Raw genomic sequence first — 24,756 nt, 5'->3', positions numbered from 1 at the left:
ATGGCAATGCATACAAATTGCATATCTGTGATGTCACTGAAGATTTCAGTCTAGACTCTAAGATTTTTAAGTACAGACCATTTTGCTTTCTGCCAGAAAATAATTTTAGAGAATATAAGAAAAACAAAACAGATAATAACTACCCCTACTAAGAATTTTTTTTCAAATTGAATACTTCATTTCATGTACTTTAACAAATATTAAACAGTTCTCTTAATATATTCATGTAAAAACAATCCCTGCAATTAAGAAAATGTCCATGGCAAAAGAACATGCCGTTGAAAAAAAAACCTGAATATAGTTAAAGACAAAAAAGTGCCGTGTCTTAAATTTGTTCAGTTCATCGAGATATGAATGAAAAAAAGTAAGCACTTCTGGACCAATCAGATTGCCGTAAAGTGTATAGACGCAAAGAAAATTTAATTATAAATGTTTTATACAAAGTTTAAAATGTTCAGAGGCCTGCAAGTTACACACCACCATTAATTACTCCATGCAGTTCAATACAATTTCTATGTCAGAATATATTCTGTGAACAATACATTAATACCGAGGTCATGTGACTAGTAGTGTTAGGGAGTACTCATACCAGCTACCTAATGTCACAACTTAAATTTCTAAATAAACACTACGAGATTCTACATAAACAACAAAAAACATTTTTGTTCCAACTAGCCAGCCATACCGATAAGACAGACGCCAACATGTTTATTTCAGTACAATGATAATCATACTATATACTACAGAATATGCAAAGAGACCCTTCTTAAACGATGTGACTGCCCAGGAAAAACAAGAAAAAACCCCTCCAACATACATTGTACTTTGCATTTAAAAGGGACAAAAATCTCTGAAAACCTGTATCTGATGGCAAATGTTGACACCATCTCCAGGAAAATGCCAGACTACATTCTTATATAAAACACAAACAAAATGAATCCTAGATTATTGAAAGTTTGCTGTCCTAACAAAATGGCTGCTAGAAATGAGCAATTTTGCACATGTCTACAAACTTATACACGTGCAATACTATATCTATTGTTACAACTAATACGATTGGGCAACCAATGACCAACTGCTCCAGTCAAAAGAATGCTACAACAAATAATTTCCTCTATATTACGAAACGCGGGAATTAAAAAATTCCTTGACAAGCACCTTGCAAAAAAACAACATAGGTCAAACAGGAACATTTTCAGTTAGCCACCCTCATGCTAGAGCACCGCCTCGTATTGCTGTTAAACAAGTGACTGTACACCACTTGCACAGTTGTTATCAGATAGTACTACATATAACAAGTAACTTCAAACCAATGGGTTATTTTAATACTACAGAGGACAACCTACTTATTGCAATCATCAAACAAAGATTTCTGAAGGTGTATCAGAATTTTGTATTATTTGTTTAGAAGGAATTATTTCCTAAACCGGACTATATTAAGCTACTACAAGTAACAACATACAAGTATCAAATAGTGGTGTGGGGCCTGCAATATCCTGAACAGATTTGTCAGTAAAGTGATTTGATCAAATGACTGAAATATTCAACCAGACCCGTCAACAATGTATCACACTACAGAGTCCAGTAAAGAATTAAGTGTGTCTACAAATGAAAATACAGTAACACAGCTGACCCTAAGTACACCTAGTTAGCCCCTGTTGACTCACCTGGAGTTTAATTTGATGGAGAAAGAGCTCTTGTCAGGATGAGACAACATAGTCAGACATCCACACCAGATGGATGACCAGTCGTATTTATCCAGCAGTTTCGTAACGTGACTTAAACCACATTCAACACAAAAAGTGAGCAAAGGTGCCCACATGATACATGGCAGAACCACTTGTGAACTAAAGCCAATGATGACACAGCTTTCAATGTGTTATTTATTATAAGAAATATGTACACCAAGCTGACACCCTTTCAATGCTATATAGAATGTATATCACACAGAATTGCGACCAAAATGGACAAACACTTTAAGAATTTAAAATTTTGACCACTAAACCACTGGGGATTGAAATATGTTTTGCATACGACTTCAGTGCAGTGTTATGCATGAAAACAATTTGATATATTTGGTCACTGGTATTAAAGAGACATTTCTGACTTTTTATTCAAACAATCAGGGCTTTTCTAATAATTAAAATGACACATTAATTATATATTCTTGTTTACAATTATCTTTGTTTGTATATTCAGTGTGTTTCTAGTCGTCTTAATATTTATTCTAGCTCAACCTGACTCACAACAGAATAAATACTGAAAATGAAAACTCTCTCATAGCAAAACATATTATTAAACCACTAGAATGATATGTGCACAAAGCTTCAGGAAGTTATCTTGTTTTTTTTGGGTTGTGCTTTGGAAACGGTGAATTAAATAGTGAATTTGGCTATTTCTTTGCATGATAACAACCAAAAAATATTGAAAATAAAAACTACCTCATAGCAAAAAGCACTAACAGACCACTAGATTGATATGCGAAACATTTTGTAAAGTTATCTTTAATGGTTTTGGAGTTGTGCTTTAGAAACGGTGAATTTGGTAATTCTGGGGGTTTTCCATGATAACAGAAAAAATACTGAAAATGAAAACTTTCTCATAGTAACAGGCACTACTAGATCACAACATTGACATGTATATAATGTTTCAGGAAGTTATCTTAATGGTTTTGGTGTTGTGCTCCAAAAGCAGTTAATTTGGTCATTCTGGCTATTTCTTATCATGGTAATTGAAAAATATCAAAGATGAAAACTCTCTCATAGCAAAAAGCACTACTAGACCACTAGATTAATATGTGTACAAAGTTTCACGAAGTTATCTTGAATGGTTTTGGAGTTGGCTTCGAAAACATTATCAAAAGTACAGATGGACGAAGTCCATTTAAAGATCCCCCTCAAACTGCATTGCAAGGATAACAGGTAAAAATACTCAGTTAGCTACAAACATTTAACAATGGCTACAGAGCAAGGACTATCCCTTTAAAACATTAACTTTGCATTACATGTATTATTTAAATAAAATACAATACACTGCAGCGAAACACCCACGTGGGAACCACTGACCACTTAATGTCTAAATAATATACTGTATATCTTAAACATCAATCAACACAACACCGCTGTACTGTCCAGCTGATGGGCATAATGGGTCATCAGCGATTACTGGACACTGCTTACTGGACATTGCTGGTGTGCGGTCAAATGTGGCCTGAAATTCATTACATTATCATGATGGCCTGGCTGAACTCACGAGTGCCGAAACCCTGATTGATTGCCGCTTAGTAAACACTGAGTAATTCAGAACACACACACACACCTCCAGCGGTACATGTCCATAGCTGGCCTACAGCGCACACACACGTGAGCCATAACGCCAATTTGTAAATGCATTGATTTATTGGTGGTATAATATTTTTATTAGTTCACAATCAATACATTTATACTAGAGCTAGGAGGTATACCGTATATACATTCAGTATCAGTATCATGTCAATACCGATTTACTGTACTGAATAAATCTCAAAATATCTAAATTTCGGTATTGAAAAATGTTTTACCCTATTTAGTAAAGCACTAACAATATATCTGGCAAACACGAAATAGCTGAAAAGAGAGAGAGAGAGAGAGAGAGAGAGAGAGAGAGAGAGAGAGAGAGAGAGAGAGAGAGAGAGAGAGAGAGAGAGAGAGAGAGAGAGAGAGAGAGAGAGAGAGAGAGAGAGAGAGATAGGGAGGGAGGGACAGTGAGAGAGGGGGAGAGAGAGGGTCGGAGAGAGACAGGCAGGCAGGCGGACGGACGGACGGACGGATGGATGTATGGAAAGATGGATAGATTATGGATGGATTGACAAACAGTTGGACGGACATCTTGTATGAATGGATGGACGAATGGTTTTAAAACATAATTTATGACTGATCAGTGACAATGTAGATTAATTATAAAAATATTTTAACACATACTTTTCAGATTTGATGTTTTGAATTATTTGGCATTTAATATAAAAAGTGGTCCCAATTTATATTAATCCAAAGAATAATAACATAAGAAACTAAAACGAAAAACTAAAAAACAAAAACAAAACCACCTAAAAAACCATTCACATTAATGTTATGGCTTTAACAACTGTGTTTAATGTTGAACCTGCAGATACATACAACTGTACTACTGGTATATTTTTTGCTACATCTGTTGATTTAAATACTTACCAACGAAATGGTTGTTTATTCTTCAGTTCTTAGCTGGATAAAGTAAATCTGTAGGAGCTGTATTTCTTCTATATTTAATGGTTTTTACTTTATGATCGACCCCTTGATTTCTATATGTCTTGTTAGGTACCTGTGAGAAAAAAGAAGAAAAGGTCAGACACGTCATCGGTTAGCACAACACTTCATTTGGATCTGGTTTACTCAGTTCCCAGCCATCTTCCTTGGGGTGTTGTTGATAACAACAAAATTAACTACAGTGACACACTCGTGGCAGTGTGACACATGTAAATTCTGCAAGAGACGTGTGATTTTCAATTTCATGGTGTAATATACATTTTGTATGTACAAATTACTGATCGTTATCAAACTGCCACAAGGGTATAGTGGTTACTCCAAGCATTTCTCAGAATAGTCAGATAACAAATGATGTGTACCCATGTAACAGCATCAATTCATACAGGGCAGATACACACTGGACAAGAAAACGTAATTTTAGTCTGGTGCTTTATAATCCGAAATGTATAGAAATGTATGAATTACAGGGAGAAATTGCATCCTACAGGATTATAATTCAGACTTCTCCATCACAGACAAGCAGTTGCTCATTCTCATCTCTCGTTTGCCCAAACATGAAAAGTAGAATTATATGTTTCTGCATTTGCCTTTGCTTTGTGGTTCATTTTTTAAATGTGTGGAACTGGTTTTCTTATTTAAAATTTGTTGCCTAGAATTAGTATCAGCAAATGGAAAGACCTATAATTTATAATGTATTTTGATAAATACATGTATAACTCAAAATATTGATTTATAATGATAGCATGCATTTTTGTAAAAAGTGTCACATTAATCACATTCCAATTTATTTAACCAGTAACATCAATTACTAATGCAAAACAAACACAACTACAGTTTTAATAAACTCACAATCTCACCTCATCATATTATAACATCAATTACTAATGCAAAATACAAACACAACAGCAGTTTTAATAAACTCACAATCTCACCTCATCATATTATAACATCAATTACCTATGCAAAATACAAACACAACAGCAGTTTTAACCAACTTATGTTATCAATACCACTAAAAAGTTACTGCCTTTTACCTTCATACAAGCCATCGCCATTGTTTAAAAAAAAAACCTGTAACAAAACAGCAGGAAAATGCCCTGCTTGTGAGTGTAAAAATAAAGAATATTCTGGGTTTCTGCCAGAGGGTAAAACAGGTATAGTGCCTTATCTAAAAAAATGCAGATTTAATTTTTTTAAAGTTAACCTTTTGACAAAATTAATAACTCTTTATTATTACTGTATGATTTTCTTAACCCTAACCCTAAATTTAATCCATTTTCTTTCTGAGGGAGGCTCCCCATACCCCCTGCTGACTGTGGTTACATTCAATTCCATAGCCCCATACCCAAATATTTCTTTCTGGCATAAACACCGACATTGCATATTTATGTGACAAAGATTAGCTATAATAACATTATAGCCAAAAGACATTGAAGAATGGCATGCAATAGTAAGAACATTAATGTGGATGGTACATGTATATTCCAAATGATTAAATAACACAAACATACCAGAGAGTGCTGCTTTAAGAGATATTTTTACAGAAATTGGACTCATCGTGTGCGTGTGTTAGACCATTAGCAAACGTGTACACGTGTAAAGAATCACTCAAAGTAATTTATTAATTGGGAAGTTCCATTAATTTTTTACAAAACCTTTTACAAGGTGAGGATCATGTCATATGCTTTTTAAAGAATTTTATGGTTTGTCTAATGTTTCTTTTTGCGTAATTCATATTGTTGGTGTATCAATGTTAAAAGGTTTTCACAATCACTTATAAAATACATTACTTCCCATCTTTCTATGCATATATGACATTAGCTAATACAGAAAAAAATCACATTTGTGTTTCAATTGCTAACAGACTATCTATGAGAAAACCCATCAAAGTAAAAAACAAAAAATAGAAATTTTGTTTCAAAAATATTTCACACCTGTATACAGGGAATATTTTGTTCAGTATTCACTATGCAAATTTCAGAGATCTCTATATAGAATTTTAAAACATTAAACAGTAGTTGCTAATCAAATTTCAATTGACTAAAAATATCGCAAATCAAGATTTTAAAAACAAAATGTTCCCTGAAATATATACAGGCCAAAGGTTTTTGTTCTACTTTTAATAATAAAAGAAATTATATTGTTTCTGTCTTTGTCTTAGTGAAATTGGGATTACTAATTAGGGATTAGACTACAAACAGGTTTTATACACATTTCACAATATTCACAGCACTTACATTATATCTTTTGCAGGCAGAAACAAAAGTCATTGTTTTGTATTATTTACTTAATTTTGAAAAAAACAATTGTGACCTTTACTTAAAAAGACATTATGTAAAATCCTATTGGTGACTTTATCCTGATATTCCCACAGATAGTCACATTTATGACCAGTCTGTTAACTTACAGTTCAGGGCATAACTTAGCAAGCAGAAAAAATTTCTTATTTCAATTTTGCCAAAATGTTAGGTTTTACAACTGGATAGCAGCAATTCACCAAAGGCTCCAGTAGGTATTGTCTGGCTATGTGAAACTGCATATAAAAGATAAACTTGCTGCTTGTCATCAGTAGTCCATGTGACAGAATAGGGCTTGCAGACTCAGACTCAGACTCAGACTCAGACTCAGACACACACACACACACACACACACACACACACACACACTCACTCACTCACTCACTCACTCACTCACTCACTCACTCACTCACTCACTCACTCACTCACTCACTCACTCACTCACTCACTCACTCACTCACTCACTCACTCACTCACTCACTCACTCACTCTCACTCACTCACTCACTCTCACTCACTCACTCTCTCTCTCTTTTTTGCTTTTTCTCTCCACACTTTTTCTCTGTCTCTTCCACCCCCACCCCCAAGTGTACAAATACCCATGTTAGATATGAAGTACCTAGCTGTAGTTTAAAATGTGATGAGGTATTAATAAACAAATATTTCTTTTCTTTAAGACAATATGCAATATGCCATCTCTTAAAGGGGAGCACAAGTCAAACATGAGCCTTTTGTGTTGGAAAGATGCATACCCCGACCACCAACACATACTGACACTTTAACAAATGACACTTTTAAAAAATGCGATTTTTACTGCTAACTGGGGGCAACCATTTTGTTTCTTTTTCGTCGCATCCAGAGCATAGGAGGAAGCTACATCAGCTCCTACCAACTCCTGTTTGCACAGTGTAAACAAATGCAGTAATTTATGACAAAGCTCAAGCTCATCACTTTGATCAACCTGACTTGTAAAACAACACAATGTCCATTATCATTTTAGGGGTGGCAGGTTATTTCACAATACCATGTGATGTTAATAATACTGATACACATGTACATATTTCTGTCCAGACGGTGATAATTAATTGCTTTGTCTTGATATCTATCAAGTAGACACCAGCCAATCAGGAATCACTGGTGAAGGCAATTAAAAAGAATAAACCAATTAACTAAGAAAACACTCAGTTTATCATTTCAGTACGTAGGTTAATACAGGAACAAAACATGATACAGTTATTTTGACTTTGACAATGGTAGTTTATTTTGTATTGAAAAATAATATATACTTATTGCTGGCTTACTGGGATGGATATTATTACAGAACATTGTGATGCATGCCTGTTTTATCATCTGGCAAAAATCAGATGTTTGTTTCTTCAGTTCTAAGACTAATTCCTGACATGGCGTGTTAAGTATTACGTAACTACCGGCTCGCCAGAGGGCGTATTCACTGGGATCGAACAAAATGGCTGCACCCATTATATATAATAGCTGTCACATTTAACCATTTTATTAATTAAATATACCAATATATTTGTTGATATTAAGCAATAATGTGCATTATATATCATTCACTTTGCCTACCAGTCCAAAAGCCTAGCTTAAGCATTCCGTTAAAACACTAATAGATATTCCAGGAGTTTGCTCAAAGATCCAAACGCTACAACATACTTAAAATATTAGAATTTTTGATATTCATATCTATACATAACTAATGAATTAAAATATGTAACATAATATATAACATACATGAAAACATTACTTACCAAACATATACGTTAACAGCCATATATATATTCAAAATACATCTCTAGCCATATGTTCACAAACTACTAAGATAGTGCAGATGAAAATGAAGGACTACACATTTCCATATATAATTTTCCCACATTGCTTTATAATGCAAGATGCTTATACATTTTGTGGTGTTTGTGCATCAGTTATAAGAAGCACAACATCCACTCAAGATTCCATTTTAGTTTAATTGCCCAGACATGGCCCTTTCCAGCACACTTAGCTGCTAATTGATTTGAATGAAAACCACTTCACCTTTCCAAAGGAAACCGAAAGATATGTTGCCAGAAATCTAGTGCCCACTTCCCATGGATTCTAACTCTGCCTCTAGTCTGAAGTAGGAGAACTTGCTGCTTGGATTAACTAAATGTATGAAAGAAAGAAAAGAATAGAAAGAAAAGAAAGAAGAGAAGGAAAGACAAAAAGAAAAGAAAAAGAAAAAGGGTAATATTTGTTTAAAACCACTGCAGTACATACAAGAGATATTCATATGCAATTTTTAGATTTGTGGGCATTGTTGTTTATTTGATGCCCACAAATGTAATTTTTTACCGATGTCTTTAGCAATTTTCTCTTGCTCCTCGGTGCATGCATTTCATTGTCTGTTATTACTACAAGGACTAGTTCCGACAAGTTGGTTTTTATAAGTCTGCACATGGTTGAAAACATTGCAATATTTGCTTAATTGCAATACTAAAAGAATCCTTCATATGTGTCCATGTGGGACAGGGCTATTCCACCCGAGGGTACATAATTTGTTGTTAGGGATGAGGCTTGCTGAGACACCATATTATGTACCCGAGGGTGGAATAGCCCTGTCCCACATGAATACATAATGGAGGATTATTTTTCTCCCATCCAGTAGATGAAAAACAAGCATTTTGGGACAATCTACATTTTGTATTTCTTTATCTTACAATAAAATAATCATAACCATTGAAAAGATTGTACCCAAAAATGGTTTATACTTAAAGTATAAACCAAAAATAATAGTATAATTTCATTATGACAGGAGCTTTCCTTGTTTTTATGAAATATAAAAAGCATTTCTTGTTATTTTGCTGTTTACGTGATATCACCCAATGTTAATATCAGCTCAAACTATAAAGTCACGTGGTCATGCAAGACCGATTTATTCCGCATGGGCTGACGTCATGGAATACGCCTGTCTTGCATGGCTAGGGATGGGAGAAATTGTGATACTAATTAATATTTTGGCTTTAACCAGTCCTGGTCATTCACCTGATTTGCATGCATGTATGCCAAATGGCTTGACGAAAAACTGCTAGCAATATGTATGTAATTTTTTTAATGCAATTACAATGGAAACCATACCAGTCCATATAGCTGTATCAGAGATGAAGACTAAAAGAAAAACTTTACAATCAAACTGTTAGCTAACTAGCAGGGCAGGACATAGCCCAGTGGTAAAGCGCCTGCGCGGTTGGTCTGGGATCGATCCCCGTCGGTGGGTCCACTGGGCTATTTATTGCTCCAGCCAGTGCACCACGACTGGTATATCAAAGACTGTGGTATGTGCTATCATGTCTATGGGATGGTGCATATAAAAGATTCCTTGCTGCTAATGATTAAATTTCTTTCTAAGACTCTATGTCAAAATTACAAATTGTTTGACATAATAAATCAATGTCCTCTAGTGGTGTCGTTAAACAAAACAAACAAACTAAACTAGCAATAATATTCCCAGTAATGGTAACAGTCAATACTTTAGTAGCTTTGTTAAAGGTTATAAATGACATGTCAATAAATAATGCAGAACATTTTTCATTATGCACACTCTCGTGTTTTGGCATTTCATCAACACACACAGGATACATCCATCCAAACTTCTAAATTTCCCTCAGCAGCCCCAATTATTGTTAGGAGTACGCAGTGCTGCAGCTCTCATGTTTAAGTGAGTTTGTTACATGCTATAACTGTCATGCAAGATGCACGGACAATCTGCATCTAATCTGCAGTCATCTACATGTTGATGGCTCTTGGCAACTTGCGGAGTTAAACAATGAATACAAGTGAGCTGAAAAACCTTTTTTATCTGCCTGGCACCCAATGACTGCACAGGCTCGGTGGAATAGTGGTTAATACATTGCATAGCCGATATGTGAGCCAGGGACAGCATGCTTCAACTTTTAAGTGGATATAAGCATGAAAATATCTTGAAATTAAAGGGAAATTGGACAGGCACATTTGTTTAACAACCCCTCAGCACACTGCAAATGACTGTTATTAAACAGAGAATACGAAATGAGTTCCTGTGATAGACCGTTTGTATTACAAGTGTGTTTCCAATCATACACACATACATCATTGAGTGAAAGTGATCTGGAAACACATCAGTTGTAATATAAATGGTCTCTTATGGGAACGAGTATAGTATTCAGTTTATTACGCTGTGTTTCAGTGAACAAACACAGGACAATTACGTCCAACGTAACTCACATGCATATGCACAGACCTAAGGGAACATGACATTGCTTACTACATGTAAATAACATCATTTAGCAAAATGACATCATGTGGTGGTCACTTGATTTGGCTATATCCTGCCTGTGGGAAGCGCAAATAAAAGATCCCTTGATGCCTGTCGTAAAAAGAGTAGCCTATGTTGCGACAGCGGATTTCCTCTAAAAACAGTGTCAGAATGACCATATGTTTGACGTCCAATAGCCGATGATAAGATAAAAAATCAATGTGCTCTAGCGGCGTCGTTAAATAAAACAAACTTTACTTTTTTTTTATTTGGCTATTTATCAATGAAACCTTGCATTATATACTCTTGAAAAAAGTAGGGGAACTCTAATAAGAATTTACAATTGCCAAAATTGTAAGGCATGTTAGCTGTGGGGAATGGTTATATGATAATAGTGAATTAATTGGGCAAATATTACAACTGGTAGTTCAGTATTACAGTAGGTTTTATGACCACCAAAGATCTTGAAGGACGATTCGGGTCAGAAGTGAAATTTCAAAGTTGGCGGGGTTTTTTATCAGTAATGGGTAATACCTCCACAATGTGTCAGACATTCATTCAGTCGACAAAGCATACTGGATGTGTTATGGTGTTGATAAACACACCTGAACGTTCTTTACTAGGATGTCTGTGGTCAAAACTGACAAAACATATGTTCGGTCTAATAGTTGATATTAACATTAATATTTCAGATTCCCCTACTTTTTTCGAAGAGTATATATGCCACACATCTCTCAAAGAAATGTACACAAGCAATATTATAACTGTATTTAAGGCTAAACAAAAGTATTAAGATACAGTGAAACTCCGCTATTGCGACCATCAACAGGACTTATTAAAACTGGCCTTAATAGCAGGGTGGTCCTTATACTGAATTAAAAATATTCAGAATGATGATTGTTGGTAAATAATGATTGTGGTTGTTACGTCCCACTATCCTTCCTGAATGTCTTAAGTCATAAAATAAATGGGTGATGACAGTGTATTGGCATTTGTATTGAACTGCAAAGAATAATCAAATGTCAAGCCTACTTCAGTTATTTGTAAACTTGGGTGCGGTATTTTCCTTAATTATTATACAAAAGAGATTACTAACTGTCTGGATCAGTAACACCCTCCCGGCGTGATAGGGTGTTCACTGCCCAAACACATGACTTTTTGGTTACATTCCACAAATTAACCACGATGTGCTAATTTGTAGACCAATTGTTTGCTGGTACAAAAATACCTGTCTTTTCAGCTACATAAACATAATTCTACTGTTCATCTATTGTTTGGGAAACATTAATTTTAACACCATGGCGAGGACACCTAGACAATATTTATTGTTTGTCGCTTGTGTAAAAATATATGACAGGTAAATTCTGTGATCACATTTTGGGGGTAAAAATGTACTGAAAACGACCATTGGGTCTGACTCTACAGGTTATAATCCGTAGTAGCTGGGTGGTCTTAATACCAGAGTATTTTACTATAAAATAACAAGGAAATATACCGGTCTTTCAAATATTGGTCTTTATAGCAGGGTGGTCTTAGAACTGGGGTGGTCGTTAGGTGGGGTTTCACTGTATACATTATGCTAAATATGTTTTCCCCCCCAATTATATTAGTATGAATCAAACCATGTGGACACTTTTTACATGAGTTCTACATGGAGTCATATAGAGTGGGCAGTCGATCAGCTGTTTGGACATCGTGACCTCTCAAAAGACATTAACAGTTATGGGAGATGGGAAATATCACAAGGGTATCACAAAGAGATTTCATTTCATTTCAACTTATTTTCGTGCTTACATCCAATTAAGGTGCAAGCACACTGTCCTGGGCACACACCTCAGCTATCTGGGCTGTCTGTCCAGAACAATGGGTTAGTTGGTTAGTGGTTAGTAAGAGAGAAGAGGGTGTAGTGGCCTTACACCTACCACTGAGCCCTTAAGAACTCGCTCTGGGTGGGAGCTGGTACAGAGCTGTGAACCCTGTACCTACCAGCCTGTAGTCCGATAGCTTAACCACTGCGCCACCGAGGCCAGTAACAAAGACAAGAATCTCATGGCTTTTGTACCAGGATGCGGGGAGAAGGGGGGGTGGGGGGTGGGGTGGGGGGAACGGACAAAAACATTCATTGAGGATAATTCATGATATGTGATCCATACCTCTGGTTAGTTCTCTACCACTGAGTTACTTCAAAGTAACACCACTAGAGTACATTGATTTATTAATCATGGGCTATTGGATGTCAAATGTAGTAATTTTTACATATTGTCTTAGAGAGGAAACCCACTATATTTTTCCATCAGTAGCAAGGGATCTTTTATATGTACCATCCCACAAACAGGATAGCACATACCACAGCCTTTGATATACCAGTCGTGGTGCACTGGCTGGAACAAGAAATAGCCCAATGGTCTCACCGACGGGGATCGATCCCATACTGTAGCTTTACCACTGGGCTACATATCTTGGGTTTCCAACCAAAACATAGACTACTGCCATCTCCAGTCCCATATGTACCGCCTGAAGCTGGTCAATGAATGAATGAATGAATGTTTAATGACACCCCAGTACAAAAACACACATCAAAAACACACATCGGCTATTGGGTGTCACAAATGATAAGTATATGAAAATATTATTTATATAATTATGTAAAACCACAGTGTAAGGAGCTATGGGGAAAAGTATAATACAATACATACATCAATTTAAGTATATTTTAAAACTTTGTATAGAAATCAAAGTGTTTTAAAAACTTGAAGCTACAGTCTTAAAACAAGCAAAGTTAAAGTACTGGCCAAATGGAGCAACACTGGCTGACAAACTTTGGCATACCAAAGAACATTCCAAACTTAAAGCATGATCAATTATGTAGCTTGAACACAGATACCGCTCCAGCAGTGGGAAGGATTAAATAATAACCTTTAACCTGTCCTAAGCAGCATCGGTCCCGGTGGTTTAGTTAAGACTGGGTTCACATCCCGGTACCAGCTCCATCCAAGAGTAAGTTTTAACGACTCGGTGTACAGGAATAAGACCACTACACCGACTTCTCTCTCACTAACCACTAACCCACTGTCCTGGACAGATAGTCCAGATGGCTGATGTGCATGCCCAGGGCAGTGTGCTTGAACTTTAATTGGATATAAACACAGTAATAAGTAAAAACAACAAACAACAAACCGGAGCAGCCCAAACAGCTGGGAAAGGAGGGAAGGAGGGGTGTGTCAAGATCAGTGTGCTTTAACATTAACTGGATTAGAAGTACAAAAAAAAAAGAAAGAAAAAAGTGGTACTGATATTGTAATGTCATTTTACACTGCTGTATGTTTTAATGACGGGTCAAATTTCATTTTTAAAAATCATAATAATTGAATATTCAGCCCTAATCTTGCTCATGTGAAGCTCACCAGGTTACCTAGGGATGAATTCTCATCCCAGTGAAATATAGCTAGCATCAGCTGTGAAATTCACCGACATCTAGTTATAAGTGTCCTCTTAATTAGTACAGTCTGCAATTTTTCTCTCCAATTTTACACATTAGGCCATAATAAAATAAATCCTAAATTTTTGTCCACACTCACACCCATTTTTTTAATTGACTCTTTCCCCTCCACGATTCTTTTGTTTGATGTGCCACATTTCCTATGTCCTAAAAATATAATATAAAAAAATTAAATTTCATCTCCGACTCCATTTTGAAAAGAAAACTGGATGAAAATTTAGCATTTATTTCATTATGGCCTTACAGTAATTTGCAGTTTAATTTCACTGCTTTTCCCCTTAGTTTGATTATGGTTTATTAAGTATTAGTGATTTCCCTAGAATTTTGGCAAGGCATGGTAGACCAAACACTTTTGGGACATTTTCACCATTTTCGGGGCACTTGTATTTCATTTAAAATACACAAAAATTGATTGAAATAAACATTAATATAATTTATGTGCTTGCTTTAATAAATGAATGGCAAAAGATATAAAACGCATATTTTATTTATTAATAATACATTTTTGGGGGTTTTATAAAGGCAATTTTAGAATTAATTACTGAAAAAGGCTTGTTTAATCTCAAAGCATGATGGCGCTGGTTAAGGCAAGATGGTGCTAGACTATTAAGGCAAGACGGTGCCAGACTATTAAGGCATGGCGCCGCACCATGCTAAAACAAGCTAGGGAAAACACTAAGTATACAGGGCGGGATGTAACCCAGAGGTAAAGCACTATAGCTCATCTGATGTGTAGTCAGTCTAGGATTGATCCCCATTGGGGGCCCATGCATTAGGCTATTTCTCATTCAGTCAGTATGTGCACCACAACTGGTATATCAAAGGCAGTGGTATGTGCTATCCTGTCTGTGGGATTGTGCATACAACAGATCCCTTGCTACTAATGAAACAATATAGCATCATTACAATTAGTACACAAATTCTATATTTTGCTTTATTTTCAGTTTAACTTCCTTTCTCCCAATATTATGAAGCAAGCTGTTATTATAAATTAACAATCAGTCAGTAGTATTGTCGTAACTTTAGAGAAAAACAAATCCTATTAGATACTGAAACAAAGCACTAATTCCCTTTAACCTGTAACAAGAGAAATACGCAAGATTAACATTTCATTTTCAAGATTCTTGGCATGAAGCTAAAAAAAAAATTCCATTAATAATGCATTTGAACATTAGACCCGCGAATGAATAAATGACATTCAATAATGCCATCAAGACTGCACTATGAAGTCGATACTACCATTTATCAATTCCCTGCACAGATAAATGCCATAATGCCAAGAGATTAATGGTTGCTGTATCACTTTATGACACTGTGAAACCAGTTTCAATTTTCTAATCTGCGGTGATAGCCAACTTGCAAGAAGCCACTCTCGTTTTTACTGAAAAGTGAAAGTCGAGTTTTGTACTAATAGTGGTTTTCACTGTTAATGATACCAAGTTGAATTAAATGTAATGCATAAGACGTAACATTAGAATTTAGCATTAGAATAAATAAATACCAGATTATGACATACAGAATGATTAATCATGTTCAAGTACACATCTAGCTCTTGTTTAAGCATCAATCATGTTTTGTACACACACATCTAACAATACTGTTAGGGAAGATTCCGTTTTTCGATTCTGGTAAAAAGTTCAATCCTTTCATGGGTTCTGGAAGTGATGTGTCTAGAATCCATAAATGAAAAATAATTCCATTATAAAATGCTAGCACTATCTCAGCATTTATCGCATTTATTACCATCTCAAACACACTGGTATTAATATGCAATGACAAAAATCTGGAAATAATGTATGTAATCTACTCTAGAATTAATAGAAAGCAAGCAAAGACAAACAATGTACTTGGTAACTTACTTTATTTCTGCAATATCATATTACTGAGTTAACTGTAAAAAAAATTCTAAACTTTACAACTGTGACAGCTTTATAATTCCAGTTGTGAACAAACAATGCAATTTGAACATTTTGTTAATGTTCAGGTCAGAGATTAGGCTAGCTTTCCATATACTGTCATCATCAGTCAGACATTGTACGTGAAAACACTTTCCATACATACAATTTCACGGACTAACAGGGTTTTTTAATGCATGCTTTTATGCATTGTACTATACAAATTGGGAAAATCCAGAGGAGTATGTTGCGATCAAAGGGAATTTTAGGTCCATCATGGCATATCATCCGCAAAAAACACATGGGGTTGCGATTAAATCAGAATCAGATGACGTGTGATGGACACTCAACGACATATGACAAGGGTACTATAAGTTTAGCAGGAGAGTGGAATTTACGTGTGACAGACATTCACAGACATATAACAAGGGTACAATAAGTTTAGCAGGAGAATGGAATTTACGTGTGACAGACACTGACATATGACAAGGGTACAATAAGCAGCAGGAGAGTGGAATTTATGTCTGATGGACACTCACCGACATATGACAAGGGTACAATAAGTTTAGCAGGAGAGTGGAATTTACGTGTGACAGACACTCACCGACATATGACAAGAGAACAATAAGCAGCAGGAGAGTGGAATTTACGTGTGATGGACACTCACTGACATATGACAAGGGTACAATAAGTTTAGCAGGAGAGTGGAATTTACGTGTGACAGACACTCATTAACATATGACAAGGGTACAATAAGCAGCAGGAGAGTGGAATTTACGTGTGACAGACACTCACCGACATATGACAAGGGTACAATAAGCAGCAGGAGAGTGGAATTTACGTGTGACAGACACTCACAGACATATAACAAGGGTACAATAAGCAGCAGGAGAGTGGAATTTACGTGTGACAGACACTCACCAACATATGACAAGGGTACAATAAGTTTAGCAGGAGAATGGAATTTACGTGTGACAGACACTCACCGACATATGACAAGGGTAAAATAAGCAGCAGTAGAGTGGAATTTACGTGTGACAGACACTCACCGACATATGACAAGGGTACAATAAGTTTAGCAGGAGAGTGGAATTTACGTGTGACAGACACTTACAGACATATAACAAGGGTACAATAAGCAGCAGGAGAGTGGAATTTATGTGTGACGGACAATCACTGACATATGACAAGGATACAATATGTTTTGCAGGAGAGTGGAATTTAAGTGTGACACTCACAGACATATGACAAGGGTACAATAAGCAGCAGGAGAGTAGAATTTACGTGTGACAGACACTTACAGACATATGACAAGGGTACAATAAGTTTAGCAGGAGAGTGGAATTTACGTGTGACAGACACTCACCGACATATGACAAGGGTACAATAAGTTTAGCAGGAGAATGGAATTTACGTGTGACAGACACTCACCGACATATGGCAAGGGTAAAATAAGCAGCAGGAGAGTGGAATTTACGTGTGACAGACACTCACCGACATATGACAAGGGTACAATAAGTTTAGCAGGAGAGTGGAATTTACGTGTGACAGACACTTACAGACATATAACAAGGGTACAATAAGCAGCAGGAGAGTGGAATTTATGTGTGACGGACAATCACTGACATATGACAAGGATACAATATGTTTAGCAGGAGATTGGAATTTACGTGTGACACTCACAGACATATGACAAGGGTACAATAAGCAGCAGGAGAGTGGAATTTACGTGTGACAGACACTTACAGACATATGACAAGGGTACAATAAGTTTAGCAGGAGAGTGGAATTTACGTGTGACAGACACTCACCGACATATGACAAGGGTAAAATAAGCAGCAGGAGAGTGGAATTTACGTGTGACAGACACTCACCGACATATGACAAGGGTAAAATAAGTAGCAGGAAAGTGGAATTTACGTGTGACAGACACTCACGGACATATGACAAGGGTACAATAAGTTTAGGAGGAGAGTGGTATTTACGTGTGACAGACACTTACAGACATATAACAAGGGTACAATAAGCAGCAGGAGAGTGGAATTTATGTGTGACGGACAATCACTGACATATGACAAGGGTACAATATGTTTAGCAGGAGAGTGGAATTTACGTGTGACACTCACAGACATATGACAAGGGTACAATAAGCAGCAGGAGAGTGGAATTTACATGTGATAGACACTTACAGACATATGACAAGGGTACAATAAGTTTAGCAGGAGAGTGGAATTTACGTGTGACGGACATTCACCGACATATGACAAGGGTACAATAAGTTTAGCAGGAGAGTGGAATTTACTTGTGACAGACACTTACAGACATATAACAAGGGTACAATAAGCAGCAGGAGAGTGGAATTTACGTGTGACAGACACTCACCGACATATGACAAGGGTACAATAAGTTTAGCAGGAGAGTGGAATTTGTGTGTGACGGACAATCACTGACATATGACAAGGGTACAATAAGCAGCAGGAGAGTGGAATTTGTGTGTGACGGACAATCACTGACATATGACAAGGATACAATATGTTTTGCAGGAGAGTGGAATTTAAGTGTGACACTCACAGACATATGACAAGGGTACAATAAGCAGCAGGAGAGTGGAATTTACGTGTGACAGACACTTACAGACATATGACAAGGGTACAATAAGTTTAGCAGGAGAGTGGAATTTACGTGTGACAGACACTCACCGACATATGACAAGGGTACAATAAGCAGCAGGAGAGTGGAATTTACGTGTGACAGACACTCACCGACACATGACAAGGGTACAATAAGCAGCAGGAGAGTGGAATTTACGTGTGACAGACACTCACCGACATATGACAAGGGTACAATAAGTTTAGCAGGAGAATGGAATTTACGTGTGACAGACACTCACCGACATATGGCAAGGGTAAAATAAGCAGCAGGAGAGTGGAATTTACGTGTGACAGACACTCACCGACATATGACAAGGGTACAATAAGTTTAGCAGGAGAGTGGAATTTACGTGTGACAGACACTTACAGACATATAACAAGGGTACAATAAGCAGCAGGAGAGTGGAATTTATGTGTGACGGACAATCACTGACATATGACAAGGATACAATATGTTTAGCAGGAGAGTGGAATTTACGTGTGACACTCACAGACATATGACAAGGGTACAATAAGCAGCAGGAGAGTGGAATTTACGTGTGACAGACACTTACAGACATATGACAAGGGTACAATAAGTTTAGCAGGAGAGTGGAATTTACGTGTGACGGACATTCACCGACATATGACAAGGGTACAATAAGTTTAGCAGGAGAGTGGAATTTACTTGTGACAGACACTTACAGACATATAACAAGGGTACAATAAGCAGCAGGAGAGTGGAATTTATGTGTGATGGACAATCACTGACATATGACAAGGATACAATATGTTTAGCAGGAGAGTGGAATTTACGTGTGACACTCACCGACACATGACAAGGGTACAATAAGTTTAGCAGGAGAGTGGAATTTATGTGTGACTCACAGACATATGACAAGGGTACAATAAGTTTAGCAGGAGAGTGGAATTTACATGTGACATTCACAGACATATGACAAGGGTACAATAAGTTTAGCAGGAGAGTTCAATTTACGTGTGACATTCACAGACATATGACAAGGGTACAATATGTTTAGCAGGAGAGTGGAATTTACGTGTGACAGACACTCACCGACATATGACAAGGGTACAATAAGCAGCAGGAGAGTGGAATTTACGTGTGACAGACACTCACCGACATGACACAAGGGTAGAATAAGTTTACCAGGAGAGTGGAATTTATATGTGACAGACACTCACAGACATATGACAAGGATACAATACGTTTAGCAGGAGTGTGGAATTTACGTGTGACACTCACAGACATATGACAAGGGTACAATAAGTTTAGCAGGAGAGTGGAATTTACGTGTGACATTCACAGACATATGACAAGGGTATAATAAGTTTAGCAGGAGAGTGGAATTTATGTATGACAGACACTCAGACATATGAAAAGGGTACAATAAGTTTAGCAGGAGAGCAGGATTTACGTGTGACGAAATGCAAAGGCTCATACAGTCTGGATGATGTGCATGTGTGCGATACGACTGTTGCGTCTGATGTGTCTGTGGCTTGCATTTTGGGCATATATACATCATATATTATTATGTCACTAGGGCTGGCAGCATGTGTTTTGCAGACGCACATATCGCACACATCCAATCTAGACACTCTCATTTGGTTTTGGGTTTTTTAGGTTTTTAGCTGGACCACATGCACAAGCCGTTTCCAGTATATATGAGCCTTTAGAATAGAATACACTGTTACTGTTAGTGACTGAACTAGTGTGTCATAAACTAGGCAATGGAATTTAAGAAAGAGATGGGAAGAGATGGGTAAAGTTACAGAAAATGAACGGGAGGAAAGGAGGAGATGGAAAAGGTAAGAAAAAAGAAAGAAAAGAAAAATGAATAATGATGACACCTTTGGTCAAGAATCCCCCCCCCCCCCCCATCTCCACCAGTGCCCTATGACTGCTATATCAAAGGTAGTGGTACTTGTATGTGCTGTCCTGTCTGTAGAAAAGTAACAATTAATAAACTAATGTGCTCTAGTAGTGTCATAAAATCAAACAAACACTGCTCAAACTACACATCACAAGTATTTATTTCAATATATACAGTAAAGTTTTTCGATGTCATGGATCAGCTTTGTTTCAGCTTATCGGAGGTCGGACTCTGGATGGGCGTGTTCGAAACCCTAGTGGTATATGGGCACGTTAAACTAGTTATCTATCTCTCTGTTTCAAACCCTACAAAACAAATGCATGATCAGAAAGACGTGGGTAGGTGATTGGCTTTGGGTGATTCAGCAGACAGGCTACAAATATTGGCTGCCCCAAGGAAAGGTTCGAGACATGAAACAGGTGTCTGCAACATAAGCATGTTATTAAACATATATATATATATACATGTATATGTATATATATCAATAGCTGTTCACCTGAACATAACAGCACAACAGTAGTTCTTTGTGTAATAAAAACTGTTTTCCATTACCTCACAACAGGTGTACATTACTGCCACTAACCAGTTATTTTGTATATTTGTATATCTTGTCATCGTTAACAGATGGTTGACGGGGAAAATAGAGATATGAAAACATATTGTATATCGGATGCCTTTGTTAGGACTCAATTGTTAGGAGACTAGCCATAAAGAACACAAATTACACAGAATTAAATACTTTTTTTTACTATAAACGTATTCAATGTCGCTGACAGTTGCATCCATAGACATTCATCTCAGTGCATGTTTTAGAAAATCTAAATTAAAAATAAACTAAAACTTAAATGTTTTTAATTGAAAATAAAAAAAATTAAAGTTTTTTTTTTGGGGGGGGGGGCTTTTTCATGTGCATAGATAAAACTATGAGCCAAGTTTCATCGAGAAATGAGTTAAACACAAAACTTTAACATTGAGCTAAATGTTAATATCAATGTCTTCGCTACCCTCCCCGGCTGAGAAGTAATACCTATTATGGGCTACATGTATATGTTGCCTTTTTATTTCGAAAAGACAAGACAAAATTTACATCTGTAGCTCATAATACCCATTTATTATAATCTTAACTGCCATCCTTCATTTTTTCGTGAGCCAAACCTGAAGTGTCCAAGAAAATATCTCTACATTTAAATCTGTTCAAAACTTCCTTATTAACAGCAATAGTTTCAAGATTAATTAACCATTTATCATTTTAACTTTTTGCGTCTCTTTATTATTTATTTTCTTTCTTACTGGGGGTATAAAATAACATTTTAATACATGTACCAAGCTAAGACTCTCTTTACATAACTTAATTATGCAATATAATTAAAACAAACTGATCAATTGCAATGATTCACTTTCAAACATCTTGCATATTTGGAAGAACACGAAACGTTCAGCATTATCCACCAAATAGCAATCAATTTAAAACTACATAATTTCAGTTTACCACCTCATTCTTCTGTCAGTCAGATTTGTTTACTCAGTCTCATGTCATCCTTATGCACCAGATACTGCATGGGACAGCACAGGGCTAATGAAATAATGATGAAGTACCCAAATCTAAGATATCCAAAAGAAGCCCACTTCTCACTGAATTTTATTCTTTCAAAAAAAAGACAAAAACAAAACCACCCAGATTTTAAAGAAAAATATAAGTGGTATTCACACCCAAAAATTGAAAAATATCTAACGACTATTCTTGAAAAAAGTTATATTGATCCTACCAAGAAGGGTTGTAGCTTGGAAATATCAAGAAGCTCAATTCATCACCATATTGACAATTACACTTGCCTGTTCAGTCGTCTCTAAGACATGAAAGAATCGCCAAATTCAATCTCCCGTTCGAGAAGTCCAGCCTCTCCCAGACTCCTCGAGGCCTCTTGTCTCTTCTGCTAATATTTGTACAATATCGGTGTAAAACTCTTCAAATTTGGTTTCCCCCGACAACCAGACCAAACAGTTTGAAGACATTACAGCTAATGCCCGATTGGATAACCGTCTTACACGATGGCCCACAACATGTAATGATACGCACTAGACTGGTACTTAACAAACTAGACCAACAAGCCAGTTCTCGGCGATATCGCAGAGACACCGATCATAATGGCACTGCAGAAAGCTTCAGAAGGCAGTGAAACTGTTGCTATATATAATCAATGATTTGATATAAGAGCGTTCATCGTATTCCGGTGGCCAGGACCGAAATATGAGAAAGCGCTTCAGGGCAGAGGTGGACAGTGAACGAGACAGGGAAGAAAAGCTTTCAATGAAGACAAATTGACTTACCACAAGTCTAGGGCTAATCAAATATATTAAATTAATGTGCAAACGTATGTCCATATGCAGAATAACGGAACTGGGCTACACATTGCTCATTTGCCAAATTTCAGTCCCCCTCACTTTGTAATAAGCATGACGTCCGTCCTTCATTCCCATACTGCCATATATACATGTATTGTTTTAAATTTTAAACGATAAAATCATAAACTGCTACCCAATACTGTTTGTCTATAAATATTAGATTAACTTAATGACATAATTGAAAAATCGTATTCACAATATTAAGAGAAAAGCTACCATCTCAAGTAGATGACAGTACATTGAGGCACCTTTGATATAATACTTTACTTTTTTTATGAATAAGATTAAAGCAATGTGTAAATAAGATTTTAATGGGAGGCAAGATCATTTAAAAACTTGCATTCTTCAAATGACATTTTGATATTGTGTGACTGATGATTTTGGGGGTGTTGAGTGGACGTCATTAAACATTCATTCAATCATCCATCCATTCATTGAATGACATCAGTGTACATGGTCCGTACAATAATAATAAACTACTAATAAACATTTTGTTTGATGATTACAAATATTTACATTTGAAAAGAATATTGCAATTTAGCACAAATGGACCTGAAGTAAAATTACATTAAGACATCCCTTATTTATTATGTGTAAAGCGAAACTGATGGTGCTGCAATGTACTGTCATCATGGACCATAACAAATCCCTATGTGACTCATTCCAACATGAAGAATGATGTTCTCCATGGTGAAACTGCTGAGATAAATGGAAAGAAGAGACAGAGGTTAGTAATGACCCCCTAGCATGTAGTTAACTTGCAGTTGTTAGGACTAAATGTCCGGTTACTGTGGAGTCAACTGAGCAGGAGATTGGACACCTGCTGCCATCATGAGTGCTAGGCATCAGTAGTTAGAACACTCGATCTGATCAGAGAATCAATCACACCAAATGGACCCTTTGAGACAATTATCCCTCACTTGAACCAATGCCACATGACTGGTGTATTAAATGCCATGGTAGGTGCTGTCCTATGTCAAAATACTAGTTGATGCTCATCACTGGAAGCAGCCTACATAGTTAAAGTTTGTTTTGTTTGACGCCATCACTAAGGCACATTAATTTATTAATCATCTGCTAGTCCTGAATGTCAAACATTTGGTAATTTTTGATTCGTAGTCGGAGAAAATCTGCTACATTTTACCATTAGTAGCAAGGGATCTTTTATATGCAGAATGGCACATATCACAGCCTTTTATACACCAGTCGAGGTGCACTGTTTTGGATGGGAACGAAAATATCAGAGAATGGGTCCACTGAGCAGAGCTTCTAGAATTTTTATAAAATCCACTAGCATTGGTATCACTAGCCCCACTTTAATACTTTAAGTGAATACAATTTTATTAAATAATAGTAATAATCAGATATATCACTTAAACAGGGAGACAAGAGCTTAAAACACTAATATTGGGGGCTGGGGTTGGGACAGCATATTCATATTTACTTAACTGCAACATTTGACCCTTTTTTCACTAGCCATTGGGCATGGCAATATTAGTTATTTACTAGCCCAACATTGAATATCACTAGCCATGGGAGTGGGGCTACCATAATCTAGCCTGCATTGAGGTAGTTC

General features: G+C 36.5%; 1 protein-coding gene across 1 annotated transcript in view; it reads right to left on the bottom strand.

The window, feature by feature from the left end:
• The window catches only part of LOC121380956 (polypeptide N-acetylgalactosaminyltransferase 5-like), a 219,654-nt gene that overhangs the window by 167,142 nt on the left and 27,756 nt on the right, over window positions 1-24,756 (bottom strand). Inside the window, exon 2 of the mRNA XM_041510005.1 lies at window positions 4,206-4,335. The gene's annotated coding sequence lies outside the window, so the exon portion shown is untranslated. The remainder of the gene's footprint in view (window positions 1-4,205; window positions 4,336-24,756) is intronic.

Source organism: Gigantopelta aegis, chromosome 9, assembly GCF_016097555.1.
Source record: "Gigantopelta aegis isolate Gae_Host chromosome 9, Gae_host_genome, whole genome shotgun sequence".
Lineage (NCBI taxonomy): Eukaryota > Metazoa > Mollusca > Gastropoda > Neomphalida > Peltospiridae > Gigantopelta > Gigantopelta aegis.
Note: the sequence above shows the minus strand (reverse complement) of the source record. Positions and strands in the feature narration are given on the sequence as shown.